At 32.9% G+C, this 21403-nt stretch overlaps 1 long non-coding RNA gene across 1 annotated transcript; it reads left to right on the top strand.

Moving 5' to 3' along the window:
- Nucleotides 1-1426: 1426 nt before the first annotated feature.
- On the top strand, nucleotides 1427-12362 carry LOC129232781 (uncharacterized). The gene is made up of 3 exons (XR_008581391.1): nucleotides 1427-1574; nucleotides 4447-4547; nucleotides 8471-12362. It is a non-coding gene; the product is annotated as an uncharacterized LOC129232781 (long non-coding RNA).
- Nucleotides 12363-21403: the final 9041 nt, after the last annotated feature.

Raw genomic sequence — 21403 nt, 5'->3', positions numbered from 1 at the left:
GAGGAAGCAATATTCCCAACAAAAACAAAATTACACATGCAAAAACTTGACTACCATCCCAATGTCTGAATTATTTTAAAAGCAAAGCAAAGAGCGAAAATTGAAAGTTATTTTAAAAGCCTTGCTTGAATTAATTACAAATATTTTATTTGTTAACAAACATAAGATGGCAACAGTTAAAAATTTTAAATCATTGAGATAATATTTCCGATCATTTCCATTCAATTAAAATCACGAGAAATACGCAGACGACAATCTATTACGATTTATCTTTCTTATTGTTGCATTAATAAAGCTATTTTTATTCAAAAAAAAAAAAAAAAAAAAAAAAACAACACCTCTTGGAGCGATTGGCGTCAAAATTGAACCAATGCCTGTTTACGTATGGATTCACATATATTCCAAATTTCAACCAGAACGCAGCATTACTTCTTGAGATAGGGCACTCACAATGGAAAAAAAGAACGGGCGATTGCGCTACCCCCTTTTTAGCTGTTGACACCAAAATAAAATCAGCTCTTATACCCACTAAGGACTACTTGCCGATAAATTTTTCTTTCATTCTGTTCATTATTTCTTGAGATACAGCAGTCACAATCGACGACAAAAAACGTTCTATAGCTCAACCCCCGTTTGAGTTATTGACACCAAAATTGAATCAGCACCTGTTCCTGTTAATGACAACATATGGACCAAATTTTGTTTGATTCCGCCAGTTACTTCCTGAGGAATAGCAAGCACGCGTAACTCAAAAAACGTCCCATTGCTCCACCCCCCTTGGAGGAATTCGCGCCAAAAACCAATGGGCACAAGTTCACATACGGGCACATATGTGTACCAAATTTCGTTCGATTTCATGCGGTAGTTTTTGTTGTAGAGCGGCCACAAAAAACTGGTCACACACAGACGTGACACACACACATACACACACATACACACACACAGACAGACAGACATTTTCCAAAAATAGTCGAAATGGACTCAGCATACCTCAAAACGTTCGAATCCGTCAAAATTCGAAATTCGAAAATTTGCACGAATCCAATACTTTCGTCTATATATTAGATATAGAAGAAAGTAAAAAGGAAGTATTGCACTGTTAAAAAAAATGTATTCAAAAATGAAACTCTGAATGTATTCATTTTTTTTTGAATACAATTGATTCAAAAATGAGTAAATGTGGCATCAAATACAAACATACGAGAAATAAGAGTCATCATATACGAACATACCCAAGTCATCATATAAGAATACAACACATTATCAAACACTAATTCATGAATAAAGATGCATACAATCATTTAATACTGCAGCTAACGTTTCAAGAACATGGTTTAATAAATATTCATGTATAAATAGGAAATATAATAAGCGTGACCTCCAAGAATAAAACTCGCGAGCTTCGAACTCTTTTCTTATTGCGCATGCTACGCGTCGCTCAAGAGCGTGAACAAGTGTCGACAATGTTCATACGCTTTCGGCGCGTTTGTCTTGCGGAGCGGGGAGCGATCGAAATGGCTGATGTGTTCGTCAAGAAAAAACTAGAAGATTGGAGTTTTCATCGAACTTTGAAAGTAAGTTTTACTTTTATTATCATAGTAAGGATAATAAATGAAGGGTTGTATCTAAATTACCCAAAAATTACTTGCCTAAATTGCTCGATAGCACATTAAAACATCCGACTGTGCTCGGAACATATTTTTAAACATTATATTTTATGTGGATATATATGTTTTCAAACTGTGAAAGAAAGTTCATAACGAGCTTCGTAACCTTTATTATCGTAGTAAGGATAATAATTGAAGGGTTGTATCTAAATTACCCAAAAATTACTTGCCTAAATTGCTCGATAGAACATTCAACATCCGACTGTTCTCGGAACATTTTTTAAACGTTATATTTTATGTGGATATGTTTTCAAACTGTGAAAGGAAAGTTCATAACGAGTTTCGTAAATTTTATTATTTATATTTTACTCTTCAAATTTGAAAAAAAAAAAAAAAAAAAAAAAAGCGAAAGCAACATCTTGCACAAACAGCTATGGAAGAAATTAGGTTCTCATCAAGCATAAATCGTTGCATGGGATGCAGTTCGATAAAGGTCCCGTCGATTTTCCGTTGGCGAAAGGATCAGTTCCCGCGCCAGGTTCAATGTTTTCATTGCGATACAATGCCATATATGGTATCCATGCGGTGTTTTCCTCATCGCCAAGTGGATAGAAGTTGCATTTACATAAAAGCCGAGATGTTTTTCACCTCCTGTGAAAAAGATCTTCATTTTTTGAATGATGCATTATGTAATTTACAAAAAAACCTTTCACTGCGTCTATAAGTTATGAAATGCACAGTAAGCAATAATTTATAAATAGTACTGCATCACATACGGTGAGCCATAACAGTCATTCTACGGTGAGCAATAACTATTTTACAATCACATATTTATATTATCTTTGTGTTTCATAATTTTGAAGTGCACAGTGAGCAAAAACTTTTTTACAACAGAATATTACAACTCTAATTACAAAATGTACGGGGAAAAACATTTTTTCAATTCTATATTACATACGGTGAGCAATAACTACAGTCGGACCTCCATATATCGAACTTCCACATATCGAAATTTTCTATGTATCGAAATCCCAGCAAATTTCTATGTTCATTACATAGAAAGTTGTTTCTGTATATCGAAAAAATCTCTATATATTAGAGATGTACCGAGTAGCACTTTGGCCGAGTACCGAGTACTCGGCTTTTTATTACTCGGCCGAGTACCGAGTTACCAAGTACTTGGCCTTTCACTACTCGGCCGAGTTCCAAGTACCAATTATGTTTTAAGAAGAACTACCGACACACATGTGATGAATTTTGAACTTATTGAAATAGTAGTATAAACCTCCTTGTCCATATAATAGTTTTTAAAACTAAATTCCCGCTAAAATTTAATTACGCATTATATATATACAATTTTGTTTGTGTCAAAAATTTTACAAAAAAATAATTTTTTAAATTAAAAATAAATAAATAAAAGGTATGATTAATCAAGTTGGAATTAAAACAAAGTACAGTAAAATCCCTCTAATGAGGACACTAACAGGACAAATTTTTTGTCCGCAATAGAGAGGTGTCAGCAGGACAGGGGTTAAATAATGTTATTTGCATTGGAACTGGGGAATTAAAAATTGTCTGCATAAGAGGGGTGTCCGCCTTTGAGGGGTGTCCGTTAGGAGGGGTTTCACTGTATACCAATCAATTATAGTTCTAATCTGCCAAACATAAATAATTTTTAAAAGCAGATAAAACAAATGTGCAGGAACACTCCAGACACATGTTTCTGCCCCCCCCCCCCCGTTACAAGGAACGTCTTTTTCAGTGCATAACATGTGAGCTAAAGAATGTAAAGAAATTCAACAAAAAAAATACGACTTTTGTCGGATGCCTTTAAATCTACGAGCCCCCATTTTGTGCATTGAAAAAGGAATTCCTTGTAATGCCAAAACACGTGTCTGCAGAGTTCCTGCACTGTACTTTTAAGGTTGTTTTATTTTTTAAGCAAAGGTATTTTCACATTTTTTATAACTAATTTTTGTTTGCAGCAAAAATCCATTTTTAATATAAAAATTCCATATTTTCTATACTTACATTTTTTGCGTAATTTTTAATAAATAAGTTTTATTAACTTTGCCGACATTAAAATAAAGATTTATTCCATTGAAGCATTACAAACTTCATTATTCTCAAAATTTAAATTTGACTTATAAATTTTAATTGTAAATGATTGCAGAATATAATGCTTGCTCTTTTTTTTATAAATTTTAGTATGTCTTGGACAATATTCAATTTTTTGCAACTACTTGGTATTGGCCGAGTATCTGATCAGAATTTGGCCGAGTACTGAGTACTCGGCAAATTGGCCGAGTACCGAGTAGTTACCGAGTACTCGGTACGTCTCTAAACCAAAGTTTATGAAGTCATGTAATTTCAGCATTAATTATGAAATAAAAATGGATTTGTGCTGAAAAGTAGAAAACAAAATGCAGTGTTAAATTGCACAAATTTGCAAATTTTTATAAATTAGTTTATTGCAAATATGCATTTTAATGTTATCTTTTTTCTTTTGTTATAATCGTGTTTACCTTTTTAAGATTAATTTACAATATTTTTTCTATGAAGTTAGCATTGAGTAAGAACACTATAAAAAATTAACTCTTTCCAAACCAAAATATTATTTTAAAACATATAATAGAAATAAAACTATTACTATTTCGATTGTTAAGAATATTGGACCAACACATTTTTTCATGATTTATCTAGTCCTCTTTTTTTTTTTTTAAATCCCCGGAGAGAACGGATGTCATGCATCTCTCCTGGCAACTTTTGTACCTACTTTTCTTGCATATGTACTTCATTTTGCATTCAATTTTTTAATTTCTTTAATTTTCTTTTTTAGCGAACCTTTCGAGAGATATGGTATCTCCAACATTATCACATTGCTGAAGGTTGTAAAGGCCAAAAATAACAAAGATATTTATTTAATATTTGATTTTATGGGTAAATATAGGTTTTTATAAGTTGATTGTATCTCAAGATTCATGTTTAATCAGGGTTTGTTGATTTAAATCAGCTTGATTTAAATAGTGATTAAAAATCATGATCTAAATCAAGTGATTTTTTTTTTTAAATTGATTTAAATCAATTGATTTGTATTAAGTGATTTTTTTTAACAAAATCAGTAATTAAAATCAGTTGATTTTACTTTTATAAATTAATTTTGCATTTTTAAAATGTATTGCTCTAAATTTAACTACACTGCATTATACTATCTTAACCTCAACAGGCAAAACTACATAGATCCCTCTTTCTGTGTGTGATGCAGATTTTTACTCTTGTAATATTGCTTTTACTCCAAAATTAGTTTAGAGCAAAATAAAAATTTTGAGTTTTTCTTACACGCCATGACTAATATAGTTCAGAAAAGTAGTTGGTTAACATATTATTTTAGACTAAAAACGTACATGATAATGGAAACCTTATCTTTAAGCAAAGCATTAAACAAAATCACATCTTATCTAAGCATTATAACATATTTTTGAATCTTAAAATTAGAGACGTACCAAGTAGCACTTGGGCCGAGTAGCCGAGTACCCGGCCTTTCACTACTCGGCCGAGTACTCGGCTTTTCACTACTCGGCCGAGTTACCAAGTACCAATTATGTTCTAAGAAGAACCATCTACACACATGTGATAAATTTTGAACTTAATGGAATAGTAGTATAGACCTCCTTGTCCATATAATAGTTTTTAAAACTAAATTCCTGCTGAAATTTAATTACGCATTACATAAACAGTTTTGTTTGTCTAAAATTTTACAAAAAAAAATATTTTTAAAATTAAAAATAAATAAAAGGTATGATTAATCAAGTTGGAATTAAGGCAAATTACAGTAAAATCCCTCTAATGTGGACACTAACTGGACAATTTTTTTTGTTCGCAATAGAGCGATGACCGCAGGACAGGGGTTTAAGAATGTTATTTGCATTGGAACTGGGGAATTAAAAATTGTCCGCATAAGAGTGGTGTCTGCTTTGAGGGGTGTACGTTAGGAGGGTTTTCACTGTATACGAATCAATTATAGTTGTAGTCTGCCAAATATAAATAATTTTTAAAAGCAGATAAAACAAATGTGCAGGAGCACTGCAGACACGTGTTTCTGCCCCCCCCCCCATTACAGGGAATGTCTTTTTCAGTGCATAACATGTGAGCTAAAGAATGTAAAGACATTCAACAAAAAAGTCCGAGTTTTGTCTTTAAATCCACGAGCTCCCATTTTGTGCATTGAAAAAAAGAATTCCTTGTAATGCCAAAACATGTGTCTGCAGTATTTCTGCACTGTACTTTCAACGTTGTTTCATTTCCTTTTATTTTTTAAGCAAAAATATTTTTATATTTCTTATAACTAATTTTTGGTTGAAGCAAAAATCCAATTTTAATATAAAAATTCCATATTTTCTATATCATTATATATTTCCATATTTTCTTTTTTGCATAATTTTTATTAAATAAGTTTTATTAACTTTGGAGACATTAAAATAAAGATTTATTCCATTGAAGCATTATAAACTTCATTATTCTCAAAATTTAAATTTGACTTATAAATTTTAATGGTAAATGATTGCAGAATATAATTCTTGCTCTTTTTTTATAAATTTTAGTATCTGTCTTGGACAATATTCAATTTTTTGCAACTACTCGGTATTGGCCGAGTATCTGATCAGAATTTGGCCGAGTACCGAGTACTCGGCAAATAGGCCGAGTACCGAGTAGTTTCCGAGTACTCGGTACGTCTCTACTATATATCGAAATTTTTTTCGAGATACTCGTAGGTTTTTCTCTGCTTTAGACTGTTGGTATCATGAAAAATGAAGCTTAGCGGAGAAAATTATGTTCACTAAAGGTTGCTACAAAACTTGAGGAATCTGGGGTTTAGGAGTCTGTAGTTCGGTCGTTGTTCCGTTCTGGAGTTCTTACATTCCCTCAAGTTTATTTCAAATCTTAGTTGTAACCAGTATCACTGTAAAATCAGTTTCAAGCTATCCCTTTTGTCTGTTGAGAACCTTTCGTAGTCTTTTTAGCTTCAGTAAAAATCATTTAAGTTAAGTAGATTGATTTTTTGCTTTTCACTCGATTCCATTGTCAAAACGAAAATCCCCTAATGTTACAGATCAAGTTGATTTGCCGAAGAATGAAGATGTATGAAGGCGCAAAAATGTAATTTCTGCAAAATTAATATTTTTATTGTTATCTTTCATTTAATGCCCGTTTAAATTATAAATTGGGTTTCATGCACGTTTTAATGATTTAGAAGTTTTTTATGTTAAAATAAGATCGTTTCTATATATCGAATTTTTTCCCGGCAATTTGCTACTTCGATATATGGAGGTCCGACTGTATATTACGATCACGTATTTACAATAACTTTGTGCAACATAATTACGAATTGCACGGTGAACGAAACCTTTTTCCAACACTATGTTGCATACGGTGAGCAATACGTTACATATCACGGTGAGCAATATTTTGCATACTACGGTTAGCAATAACTTGAATTGCAACTATTGTCAGAATACGCAGATTCAGTGGCACAGAATCTCGTGTTACAATTTCACGTCCGGGAAAGTTTGAATTCTGGCCTTTAAAAAGCATGAAATAAAAATTTTAAAAATCGCCTACTGAAAAAAACTTTAAATGAAACTAAAATAAAAAATTTAAAAAAACCCCGACTAAAAAAAACCTTAAATAAAACTAAAATAAAGAACTAAAAATACCCGACTAAAAAATGTTTAAAATAAAATGTTTATCGACTTTTGAGGTTTCTGATAAATTGCCTTATAAATAATAGAAGTAATATATCCAAGCGTCGTCGTGTCGGGGGACCAATATGAAAATAAAATATGAAAGAATGAAAAATAATAAAGTAATGAACAGAATGCAGCTAATAATGATAAAGTAGCTATGATATCTAAATACAAGAGTTTGCTCAGCGGTCTATATAACCTACATACCAATATGAAAATAAAATATGAAAGAATGAAAAGTAATAAAGTAAATAACAGAATGCAACTAATAATAATAAACATCAGTTTTTACTTGCAGACAAACATAAAGCAAATTACCCATTTACTATATTATTTTATTTATTTATTTTTTTGCTTTTTTTTGAAATGGTTTATTATTTATTTTAAATTAAATTGATAATTATACTTAATATATAAATAAATTTACTATGTTAAATGGAAATGCATTTACATTTCATAAAATAGTTCAAAAATTTTCTATTTTAAACTTGATGCATCTTTAATCCAAATCGATGCTCTTCTTCGAAGACATTTGGCATTTTTTCATAGGAAAAGCACAACCCAATTACGTCTTCTTTTTTTTTTTTTGTGAAACTTGCTTTTCATAACAAAATTTAAGAGTTGGGGAATGTATGCGCTCAGATTTGATTTCCATATCTTATGCATGCGATAGGAGAATATTAAAAGAGTGGACACTTTTATTTTTGAATTTTCTTACTCATTTTAGGAGAAAGGTCTGGACCCCCGTGGCTATGTCACTGGTGTTCTAACAAATATAGTTGATCATATCAACAAAATATATTTGAAAGTGAAACATAATTATTTTTCGCTAAGTAATAATTCTGTTAAACAATGTTGCAATTTTAAAAATTATGCAACATTCGATATCAGGCAAACAATGCAATGCTGAGACGCCTGTCGCATATCTATAAGATGACAGATAATTATTATTGCAGAAAGATTTTTTAAAATCTTTTTCTGCACCTATCTGCCCGATTTTAAGTAGAAAAATACAGTTCAATATCGTTGAGTTTTATCATTTTCAGTTAAACGCTTTTCGTAATATTCAATATTTTTTTTTGCATATGTTTTTTTATTGATGAGTTTTCTATTCCTTAGGTATATGAATTACATTTTCGCAAAGAAGACATTCTTCATGAAGCAGAATTCTTCGATGAAAAGTCGATGAGACTTCTAAAGAGTGAAATATTTGGTATGTCCCACAATGACTCAAATGCTGCATCCAGTGCTTTCACATTTATGATCCAAAGTTTATTGTCTCCGTACAAAGATGTGGCACATATTTTGCCACTGCGTAGCATAGATGCTGACGATTTCCATTCATATATAAAAAAAATCTTGATTGGTTTAGCTGCCATAGGGTTTAATGTCATATCAGTAGCCACTGACAATAATGCTATTAATAAAAAGGCCGTTAGTATGTTTGCCTCTCCCCTTGAGTCGTGGGTTAGGTATGATTATCCTGGAAGTCCAGGAAAATATTTCTATTTTTCTTTTGATTCCGTTTATTTGATTCCGTTCATATTTTTACAGACTACATTCAGATTCTTTGCAAGTGGTGGTCAATAATGAATGTGAAAACTTTGTATAAGGGTGAGCATAAAAGGGATGAGTTCCAAACGCCTCTCACACCAAATACTGACACAGCTCAGTATAAGTTCTTAACTAACTTTATTAATTGGTTAGACAAATGGGAGGAAATGAATTGTACAACTGGTGGATTAACAAAGCAAACCCATCTAGCCATAAGCCATACTACAAAAGCTATGCTTGCTCTTGCAGAGTACTGTTTTAAAACTTTAAATTTCGATTATTTTTTACCAGGGAAAATACAGACTCATTAGAAGACAGATTTGGGTCTTACCGTACATTGGCAGGGTCAAATTACAATGTCAGTATACGTCAAATTTATGACACTGAAACAAAATTGAGAATGCAAACAATTTTACCCCTTGTGTTAAAATTGAAAAGTTGTGGAGAATTGTTACTAAGTTTTTTTCAGGACAAACATTGGGATGAAGATGAAGATAGCTCAGATTCATATCCTTTTTTTAATGGTTTTCTAATCACTCCGGAAGAAATGGTAAGTACTCAATCGAGTTTGCCAATTTTAACATACATTAGTGGATATGCAGCTCATAAAGTTCTATTGAAACTAAAGTGTGAACAATGTCGATCAACTTTATGCATTGATAAGCCCCTTGACACAGATGTAAACAATGATTGGATATCAAAATTAGACAGCGGAGGGTTGAAATACCCACATCCCGAAGTTGTTTGTGTTTCTCAATTCACATATGTAGTTGTAAACAAATTGTTGTCAACACATTTTGAATCAAATTTTATCAGTTGTCAAAATCACAGAAAGGTTGTAAAATATTTAACTCTTGATGTACTGGATGAAAATGATATTTCTCTAGGTATCGATGAATGTGAGAGTCATGATTCTCTGTTTCTTGTAAAACAAATTGTATGGGTTTTCATTAATATATTTTTGAACAACTTTTGCAAAAAACAAAATGATTCTCTTCAAAAAATGAAAAAAGATCAAAAAGAAAAAAATACACTGAAAAAATTTAAGAAAGATGCACGTAAATTGTCCACACTAAATAAATAAGCAATTTTATATTGTTTCTATGAGTTATCTTTTAAAATGTAAAAGTTTGACTGAATTATCCTAAACTATTTTTAAATTACAACCTAGGGAATAGGTGGAAACACTATGATGTACCTTGCCGATTATTGTCAAGGTTGCCACGCCACAGGGAAACCTGAAGAAACAGGGAAAACATAGGGAATTCAAATATATGTATATATATATATATATATATAAAGAACTGACCATCCAGCGAATTTCAAAAATTTCCTCAAAAACCTGGAAAATACAGGGAATTTTTTTCTTCTTAAATTGAAGTTGCGAAAATCAATTTCCTAATATATAAACTGCCAAAAAACAAATAAATTACTAGTAATAATTATAATGATAATATTAATAAAGTAAAATAAAAAATGGCAATTTTGCTTAAGTTTTTATTTTCAAGTTAAATATTAAAATATTCATCATAAAAATAGATTCTTGAATTTCATGATAATTTTGAGTGTATGAAATTAGTCGTCAATAATCTTTATTCTGGATCACTTACACACTTTTAGGTCCATGTAATGAATGGTCAAAAGAAGTTTTTTTTTTTTTTTTTGAGTAAAAAGTTGAATATATTCAATCACCATGCTATTATTTCAGTTATTATGAATTCTTATTTATTTTCCCTTACTTATTTAGATTTTTTTTAAAAAACCTGTGGTGAAATTATCAAGATATTTATGTTCTTTTTCAAATATCAGTGTCCGCTTGTTTATAATGTTTCATTTTCATGCAGGGAAATCATAGGGAATTTTTCTTGCAAAATTGATTAGCAACCCTGATTGTGAAAGTGTGCAGAATTTTAATTTCTAATTAGTTATGGACAATGAAGTTTCTTAATGTATTGTACAAAGAGAAATGAACATCTTCTTAAACCCTTAAAAAAAAAAAAAAAACTGAATTTTTCTATTTTATTTAATAATTTTAAGTTTTATCAATTAAAATTTAATTATTATTAATCATTATTGATGCTGTATATAAAAAAGAAAAGAGTCAATTAAATTAAACCGTGCTTTATGAGTGTAAAATAGTAGACCACCACCTCTGCATATGTAGTGTGAACTGTTAGTACTTGATTCTTAATTTTTCATGTTTTTGATTGTGAGTTCCTAATAGCTAAATAATTTGAGTGTTAGCTCTTGTTTGACCTCATGTGTAACATAAATGGTAATAGGTGTTTTTTATGTGATGTATGTGTTATCATGTGCAAATAAAAGTTACTGTGCTTAAAATATTGTCTTTATTTGAGTATCACATTCATAAGCTAGTTGAAAGCATAACATATGCTAAGCATTCCTTTTTTTTTTTTTTTTCAATTTTTTTCAGAACTTTTTCTACAAGAAAGGATTACTTGTGTGAAAGTACAAAATTACATCAATATGAACAAAAGCAAAATCTCTTTAAACAATTAAGTCATTTATTTGTTCACAGATATTTTGTTTAAAATATATTAGGAATATTTATTTACTTATGTGTAGACTCAACTTATTTATTTTCCTTTTGAAGAAGTTATACTAATTTGCCAAAGCTGTATAGTTCCACCCAAAAGTCTTCAACTAATTGCCTATTTTGATATTTATAGCAAAAGAACATTTTACCAAAGCAGATTAAGTTGAAAAATCAGAGATAATTATTTCTTCAAAAAAAAGAAACTTGGAAACTTCAAATTAAACAAGACTCAATAAAATATTTCTCATTTATTAATAACCCTACATGAAAAAAATGTACGCTCTAAATAATTTTATAATTATTTACGGTACAAGTTTCCCCAACCCCCCAATGTCTATTTGAAATTTTGAAAACGTGTGAAAGTAAAATTTGAAGATTAATTTTCTGCCCTGGAAAACGCACAAGTTTCACTTATAAAATTAGCAAAATAAGTGATTTTGTGAGGTGAAGGAGAAATAAGCTGTCTATTCTATTAGATTGGTGATTTAATTGAAAAAGATATGCGTCACCTTTTTTTTTATTTAATATTTAAATTCGTGTTACATTGTACGCACGGCGCTTTCCCGACCGATTTCCGTCAAGTCACGGCGCGAGAGAAACTGGCCTCATTTTGACCACGTGACTCGCCCGTGAGCAGGCCTTCCAGATATAGGGGGCGTTGTTCGAACCCGAGGCCCTCCGGCTCCGAATCCGACACTCTACCGATCGGGCTACCACGGCCCCTCTGTAAATTTTATGGGAAAAAATTTGGCCTTGTATAGTAAAACACCATTCTATTGAGGGGTATTCTCCGCAAATTTTACAGTTTTGCACAACCAACCCAGCTGCCGGTAAAAAACCGTAATTTTTACGGAATTTTTTTTACATTATGCATTTAAAAAAATGGAACACAAAATTCACTTATTTTCACAATACTTTACTCAAAAATTTTTATGGACTTTTAAATGACTGAAATGATAATTGCACTAAAGTGCATGGCAATACTTAGAATGTGAATTCAAGATATTTTCAAAAGTGAGCTGACCCAATTCATATATTTGAAATAAGCCATTATACTTGATTTCTAAATGTATTCAAAAATGAGTACATATAACTGAGCTAAAAACTCATTATTGATTAATGAATGAGTTTAAATTTGATTTCTAAATGTACTCAAAAATGAGTACATATAACTGAGCTAAAAACTCATTATTAATTAATTAATGTATTTATATTTGATTTTAAAATGTACTCAAAAATGAATACATAGAACTGAGCTAAAAACTAATTATTAATTAATGAATGTGTTCATATTTGATTCAAAAATGTACTCAAAAATGAGTACATATAACTGAGCTAAAAACTCATTATTAATTAATGAATGTGTTTATAATTGAAACAAATGTGTACTCATATTTGATTACCAGAATGTACTCAAAAAAATGAGTACATGTGTTTCTCAAAATTGAACCTTATTGATTCGGAGCTATATTGAGTAATGAAAGTATTCAAAAATGAGTAAATTTTCATTATTTTTGAATACCCATTTTTAACAGTGTGTATTCACGAAAAAGTTTTCACTCAAAAATCGACCTTAATTTCCATTTTGCTCACCCCCGAATGAAGGTTGAGTTTTTTTTTTCGACTTGACCACACGTGGATAAGTGCCTAAGAACGTATAGACACGCGAAAGATCCAATTTCACGATTCCCGAGTTAATTAGAACGAGTTTTCTCTTGACGTCGGTTTGTATGTATGTATGTCGCGTAACTCAAGAACAGTATGTCCTAGAAAGTTGAAATTTGGTACGTAGACTCCTAGAGGGGTCTAGTTGTGCACATCCCCTTTTCGTTGCATTCAAGTGTTTTTAAAGGGGTCTTTTGCCCCTTTTTGGGGGGAAATCATTGTTAATTTCGATGTAAACTCAAATGGTGTTACAATTTGGCTGACACTTGGCGATATATCGCCAGTCTTGTGGAAGCCAAGTTTTGTCGCCAACTTAGCGACAAATTTGGCGATTTTTTTTTTAAATCTGGTATCAATTTGGTGATATTTAGAGAGTAAACTATTGAATCACATTAAAACTGCCAATAATGAGAAAATGACATTAAATTGGAGTAAAAGGAAGTCATGTGATGCACACATCAGCTCGTTTAATTATAGTTTTGACTTTTCGGAATCAGTTTATAGTTTTTATTTATATGAGCAGAGATTTATTTTTCTCCATTTTCACATCCATTTTCTTATTATTGTTAGTAAAACTATATTCTGTTGATAACTAGATATGAAAACTCAAATCTTTAGTTAGCCATAAGTTGCCCTAAGCCAGGGCTAAGGCAGAACTACATGCAATATATCGGACAGTCCGGTTATCACATCTAGAGACTGCAGTTTCATTCTCATTAGAACTCATCAGTCTGAAATAGTGAATAACTGGGCTGGAGGATGTGATCTCATTGAAGCTGAGAGTGGCAACAAACTGGTAGACAAATCATCTCACCAGTGAGTGTCTGCAGTATGGAACGGTTCGGCCCTGTCTTAGGGGCGGTAACTTACTGCTAAGTACCCAAGCTTTGCAATCAATTCAAAAGACGAACCACACAGATCCTGACCATGACTTCTGAAAACACTGGGCACGAAATTTATTTGGTGCACTCCCCCCCCCCCCGCCTCTCCTTTCTGCTTATTTTATATAGCAAAGCAATAAAATATTTTGATACTCGCGTATTAACAAAGCCATGCTTAATTGGGTGGAATGTTATACTACAGTACAGTAGAAGACCGTTATAACGCCAACCTGTATAACGAAATGCTCTATTAACCGCACTACTTTTCAAAAGTAAACATGTTTTGAAATTCAAAAAATCCCCCTGTTTTGCTTTGCAAAAATAAAAATTGTTAGGCAAATTAAATTTTGAAAGTTTTTCATCTTACCATCTTATTTCAAAGCTTTTAAATTGAAAATTAGTACTTATAGTAAACAGAAAATACCAGATGGCTCTTGAAAATGCAGCTGTTATGCAAACCATGAAGCTAGAAGAAGTGCAGAATTTTGATTGTGAAACATATTTATTTGTGAATAACTAACTGTAATATTCGGGCTTTAATACTCATTGCAGATAAAACTCACTCTGAAGTGCTAATATATAGATATATTCTGAATATTAGCTTCAAAATTTGAAATCTTTACTAATAATAAAGCTGAAAGTCTCTCTGTCCGGAGGATGTCTGTAGGTCTGGATCTCTGTGACGCGCATAGCGCCTAGACCGTTCGGCCGATTTTCATGAAATTTGGCACGAAGTTAGGTTGTAGCATAGAAGTGTGCACCTCGAAGCGATTTTTCGAAAATTCGATTTTGTTCTTTTTCTATTCCAATTTTAAGTCCATTTTTCACAGAAATTTAATAAAATGGGAAAAATAATTTTCAGAACAAAATTTTTCTGAAAATTATCTTTCTTTATCTTTCTTTTCTTTACTTCTTTATCTTTCTTCTTTTCAAAAAACAAACCTGAAAGTTTCTCTGTACGGATGTCTGGATCTCTGTTCCGCGCATAGCGCCTAGACCGTTCAGCCGATTTTCATGAAATTTTGGCACATAGTTAGTTTGTAGCATGGGGATGTGCACCTCGAAGCGATTTTTCGAAAATTCGATGTGGTTCTCTTTCTACTTCAATTTTAAGAATAAAAATATCATAAGATGGACGAGTAAATTACGAAATTATCATAGCATGGAACCATAACATGGGCATAAGCCAATTGGCGAGATACGAAATTATCATAATGTGGAACCGTAACATGGGTACAAGCCAACTGGCGAGAAGATTCACCATACATTATTTGTAAACATACAGGCGAACCAAAAGACCTTTTAATTTTTCTATTACGGGCAAAGCCGTGCGGGTACCACTAGTGATCTATAAAACGCAAAAACTCTGGTCCCAAGGTGTGCGTTATAACGGTCTTCTACTGTAAAGATATATTATAAAAAGTAGAAAGGACCGTGGGCAGGTAAATGGCAGTAACTACAAATTTTTCATATTTCCTTTTTTTTTTCTCTTTGCATTTTTGTCATCTATTTTACATTATCTTTATTGTACAAGCTCGTTTATTTGGTTTCCGCTGAAAAAAAAGGCGCGAAGGAGACGTTTAATTCCAATATTTCTCCATTGTTAGTATTGAATCCAAAACGTGTTAGCTCAATAATCATTTCTGCAGATCCTTCCGTCTATCTGCCTACGGTAGTATACTGTCGTGTGCAGGTAAGCGGCAGTATATGCAGAAATGAGTTTTCGAGATATTTGCAGAAACGCGTTTTGGATTCAATGCTAACAATGGAGAAATATTGGAATTAGACGTCTTTTTCGCGCCTTTTTTTCAGTGGAAACCAAATAAACGAGCTTGTACAATAAAGATAACGTACAATAGATGACAAAAATGCAAAAAAAAAAAAAAAAAAAAAAAAAAAAAAAAATGAAAAATTTGCAATTACTGCCCTTTCCCTGCACACGGCAATATAGTATACGATAGTTAAACATTATAATATAAGATGTGGTCAAACTTTGCCCCTTGCAGTAAGCGATGAATTTCAAAATTATCTACAGTTGGCTCTCTGTTTAACGACTTTCAAGGGACCACAAAAAATCGTCCTTAAGTAGAATACTTTTAACACTGTTGTGGGCATCTGGGATCGGGAAAAGCCATCGTTAAATAGAGAAAGTCGTTAAATAGAGCATCGTTAAACAGAGAGCCAACTGTATATTATAACTTTTAATATTGGAACTATAGACTGAACTCGGAGTGGTTTGTGGGATTTAGGGAAGTGATTAAACTTTTTTTTTCTAGATCAAATACTAAGATCTTGCTACAGTGCAATATGAAATGAGTCCAATTAAAACTTAATCTTCAGATTTGGTTCCCCCCAAATGTCGGTGCCCTGGGCCTGGGCCCCGTGACTTAATCTGACCCTGGAACCACACCAGGCTACGGACACTCGCTGGTGAGAAAAATTCACTCAATCTATCAGTTTGTAGGCGCTCTTAGCTTCAATGAGATTACATCCTCCAGCTGTGTTATTCACTATTCCAGACTCATGAGTCTAATATGAATGAAACTGCAGTCTCTGGACGTGATAACTGAGCTGTCTGGTACTTTGCATTTTCATGAAATACACTGCCAGCTCAGTCATCCCAGCCGAGGACTGCAGTTTCGTGCTTAGCACTCATCTGCCCGGCGTAGGAAGTGACTGAGCTGGAAGTGGAAAACATCTTAAGGAAGCCAAGAGTGTCAAACAAACTGGTAGCTAGTATAGAATTAGCACTGACTTACTGAAAATATTGCATTTAGTTAGTCGTCTGTTATCTATAGACACTGCCAGTTTAGTATCCACTTTTTTACTACAGTCAAACTCACCTATAAGCCTATAAGGAGTGCAAAAGGGATCGCGATATTTGCTCGTTACAACCGAGAGCTCGTAAAAAGCGAGTTCATGAAAAAATTTATCATAGCTGCTTTTTTTTCTTTATTTTAATCATCATACAGTACCAAATAGATTGGTTACTTTGCTTTGCAGGGTCGGATTTGGAAGTGTGGAGGCCCCGGGGCAACGAAGGAGTGGAGGCCCCTAATCAGGGTTCGAAAACACATCATCCGAAAATATCCGATACTTTGATATATATCCGAATCATGGCTGCCACACTTCCGTCCAAGGGAAGGAATTCCGTCTTTTCAAAAATTTCGGCCATCGGATTTTTTTTTCCATGTTCAAAATGATGTTTATAGATGAAACAAATCTTTAATTTTGAATCTCTCACTCTCAAAAAAGGTCTTATTATTCTGAGGACAAAAAACTGGCCAATCTACTAAAGTAACTGTTTTTTTTTTTTTTTTTCAAAAAATAACTTAATAAATTACTCAATCTGTTGATTTCAACCATTCTTACCTTAATCTGGAAAATTTTGTTAAAGTTTTTATCACAATTCATTTTATGGCCAAGAATCTCAGACCTGAATTTTTTTTAATTACTATTTTTTTTTTGTATGAAATATGAACTATTTATGTAACATGAAATATACAATCTGAAGCATTTTATCTGCAGTAGCAAATAGTATGTTTATTTTATTTTATTTTATTATTAGGTTCTTTTTCTACTTTTACCTCCTAAAAATCTTGGACAATGATATGTTATTTTTTTATTTAGGTTTTAATTTTTACTTAATCTTACAATTTGGTTATACTATATAGTCACAGCATCAAAAATTAGCATTATATATGTCGAAAACATCAAACAAACTAAGCGCTAACATTTTGGTGTCGCGAAATGGAACCACGCGCTTTTCAGTCCTGGCCAATTTCTAGAGTGGCACCCATGATCCGAATATTTTGATATGTATGTATAATATCCGATATTTTCGACATGTGAAAGTTAGGATATTTTGTAAAAATTTTATTGTGGTGGCCCCTTTCTTGTGGAGGCCCCGGGGCAGTAGCCCCGCCTGCCCTCCTCTAAATCCGGCCCTGTTGCTTTGAACCTTCTGAATCTCTCTTTCGTATGTCATTGTTTTGAGGAATACTCATATCAAGCGTGCCCATATAGGAGGGAAAGAGGGGGCTCAAGCCCCACTTAGAAATTGGAACTTCCATGTTTTTAGTATTTTTTTCTTCGCAAAAATGTAAAAACATTTCTTCTCCAATCATTAATAAACAATTTATTAAAAATGTCAGACTTTAATAACTCTAATCTGTACTGAAATCGGTTTCTATGGGGAAAACATCTGAGTCCCCCCCCCTTAAAATTATGCATATGGGCGCCCTTGACATACATATAATTTTAAAATTTTTCATTGCTCCAAATATTTAAAAAGTGCTGTCATCGCTTGCTCTCAGGAATTATGATTTATTACTAATCTCCGGTCGACTTTGGAATGTTGAAGAAAATTTACCAATGTAGGATAAGCTGAGCTGGAAGTCAAAAGAAATTTAATGAATCACAAAAATATTGCTCGTTTTAAGCAAGGTTTGTTCGTTAAAAGCGAATTATGCTGTCATAGACTAAATATTGTACCAACCATGTATTTTTGATTTCCTTGCTAAATCCAGGTTCTCACTAAATCAGGGCTTGTTATAATGTGCACAAATCTCCGGTTGACTTTGGAACGGTGAAGAAAATTTACCAATGTAGGATAAGCTGAGCTGGAAGTCAAAAGAAATTTAATGAATCACAAAAATATTGCTCGCTTTAAGCAAGGTTTGTTCGTTAAAAGCGAATTATGCTCCCATAGACTAGCTATTGTACCAACCATGTATTTTTGATTTCCTTGCTAAATCCAGGTTCTCACTAAATCAGGGCTAGTTATAATCTGCACAAATCTCCGGTTGACTTTGGAACGGTGAAGAAAATTTACCAATGTAGGATAAGCTGAGCTGGAAGTCAAAAGAAATTTAATGAATCTCAAAAATATTGTTCGCTTTAAGCAAGGTTTGTTCGTTAAAAGCAAATTATGCTCCCATAGACTAATTATTGTACTATCCAAGTATTTTTGATTTCCTTACTAAATCCCGGTTCTCAGTCAATCAGGGCTCGTTATAAGCAAGTTCGACTGTATTAGTAGCCATTTAACGCAAGCCACTTATCTTCACGAAAACTTAAGGCAATCTTAAAGCGTGACGTTAATGGTCGGATGGGAAGAAAAGTATCGACACATGAGATGTAATTAATAGAAGATATATGTGTGTTTTAGACATTGTTAACATTGATTTCTCAATTGATCAATCACAAATATTTAAAAAGGCAAAGTTTCCTTCAAAATACTTATGGAGATTTCTAGATGTTACAATTATATAGACAGCACCATAAACTTTTTTTTTTTTGCCACCAGAAGAAGATCCAGCTCAAAGTTCAATGTTACAAAAACAATAAATATTGTGAAAAATATCTTTTAGATATTAGCGTAAAAACGAAAGCTTTGATTCGTTCCAGTTTTACTAATTTTCAGATACCTTTAAAAAATAGACCACTAGAATTTTTTTCCTTAACGACAACTTCACAATTTCCATGAATAAATATTTACAATCGCAACAAATCTGAAATTAGTTTTCGTCGAATTTGAATCAACATTGACTCGTGTAAAAAATTCAGCAGATTTTATTACGAAAGAATAAGGAAAAGTACCTGGTCCCTGGTGGAAGTGCAAAGATTTAAGCTCTCACATATATGTGCTCATACATAGGAACATATGCAAGAAACAATGAACATCACTTCTCATTCAAAACTTGAAACGATGAAATTTAAACTTCAAACGAAAGTCTTTTTAAAGTAAGGATTTATTAATTTAAATACGTCAAAACACTCGTTTGCTACGAGTAGTTTGATCTCGAGAACGTCAGTGACGCCACGTGAAACGGTTGCAGGTAAGCAATAGAGACACTGGAAAGGAATTGCGAAAAATGATTCTTACACCATTTAAAATCACGAAATTGCAAATCACTGAAGATGCATGTTTTAGGGTCACAATACAATTTTATTTTAATTAAAAATTTTAGGTTATGGATGAAAAATCGTCCGACAAAAGCAAGGTTGTTGCAAAAAACGACGACTGCTTCTTCGCTTACGTTCGACGAGCTCGAGAGGTAGCACCAGGGAATCTACTCCGGTTACGTTCGACGAGCACGACCGGTAGCGCCCGGTTAGTTAATCACGTGACAGCTAATGATCACGTGCTCTAATCAACCAATCAACAGCTTAGATTGGTAACCGATGCAGTAACCGGTTGATCATAGAACGCTGCGGTTAGTAAGTGGTTACTCACCGGTTAACCCGTTAAGGTTCGTCGAACGCAACTTCCATGGGTAGCACCCAGTTAGTTGATCACGTGCTCCAATCCACCAATTAATAGCTTAAAATGGTAACCGGTGAGGTAACCGATAGATGATAGAACGCTGCGGTTTGTAACCGGTTACTTACCGGCAGACCGGTGAGGTTCGTCGAACGCAATTTTCCAGATTTGTCTCCTTCCTTTTTGATTCACCTTTAAACTGCAACCGCTGGCTTTGGAGAAAGTTCATTGTTTACTTGGAGTGTGTAGATAGTTTATAAATTACAATCCGAAAAAAATATTAAAATTGCTTCTGCAAGTTGATAAATACCGTGTAAGATTTGAATATTGAAATTCCGCATCGTTCTGTTGGACAATCTGAACCACGAAATGAATAATTTTAGTGGCATTTGAGGCGTTAAAATCGATTCGATAGACTCTGGCGACGTCGCCAAATTTTTGGCGATAAATTATTTCATGATTGCAACCCTGCTCCTTCCGATTCTCACCCGGCAACCCAACTCAACGCTTCCGAACCGCTCGATCCGCGTGCGTTTTGGCGATAATACGTTTTCCGATGGCAACCCTGCTCCGCTCTCTCCTCCGTTATTCTCTCCAGCAACCCTACTCACCCTCTTTGAACCACCGGGAACCGGTCCCCGATCGAGCTAACGTGTCGACCCTTTTTCCTCCCACTACGAATTGGTTCGTTACGTTCCACCACGTGCTTTTTTCCCATCGCTCTCGATTTTGCAGAATTCTTCCTGAAAAGCTGTAAGTACTACTATTATTTCAATATTTTAATGTCTAAAATGTTAATTTTACTATCTGTGCTTTAATCTAAAATTATTTTAATCATTATTTTAATATATTAGCCGCATTTTTGCAAAAAGCATGGAGAATGGCGCTCAACGTATCTATTCATCATTTGATTAAAAATGATCAAATTCAATTGCATGATCGCATTTAATTGCACGAATTTTATTATTTTTGTGCTTTGCGTTTCATTTTTTAACCTAGATGAATTTGGATTCCTGCTAACGGCATGTTTACTAACGCATCGGCCATGCCGCGGCGAACGTGTGTTTTTTAGTGATAAGTTTTTTTGGTGATTATTTTCTTTAATCTAACTCAATGTGATTAATCTTCTT

The sequence above is a fragment of the Uloborus diversus genome, unplaced genomic scaffold (assembly GCF_026930045.1).
Source record: "Uloborus diversus isolate 005 unplaced genomic scaffold, Udiv.v.3.1 scaffold_14, whole genome shotgun sequence".
NCBI classification, from domain to species: domain Eukaryota; kingdom Metazoa; phylum Arthropoda; class Arachnida; order Araneae; family Uloboridae; genus Uloborus; species Uloborus diversus.
This window is presented reverse-complemented; position numbering and strand designations above follow the sequence as displayed.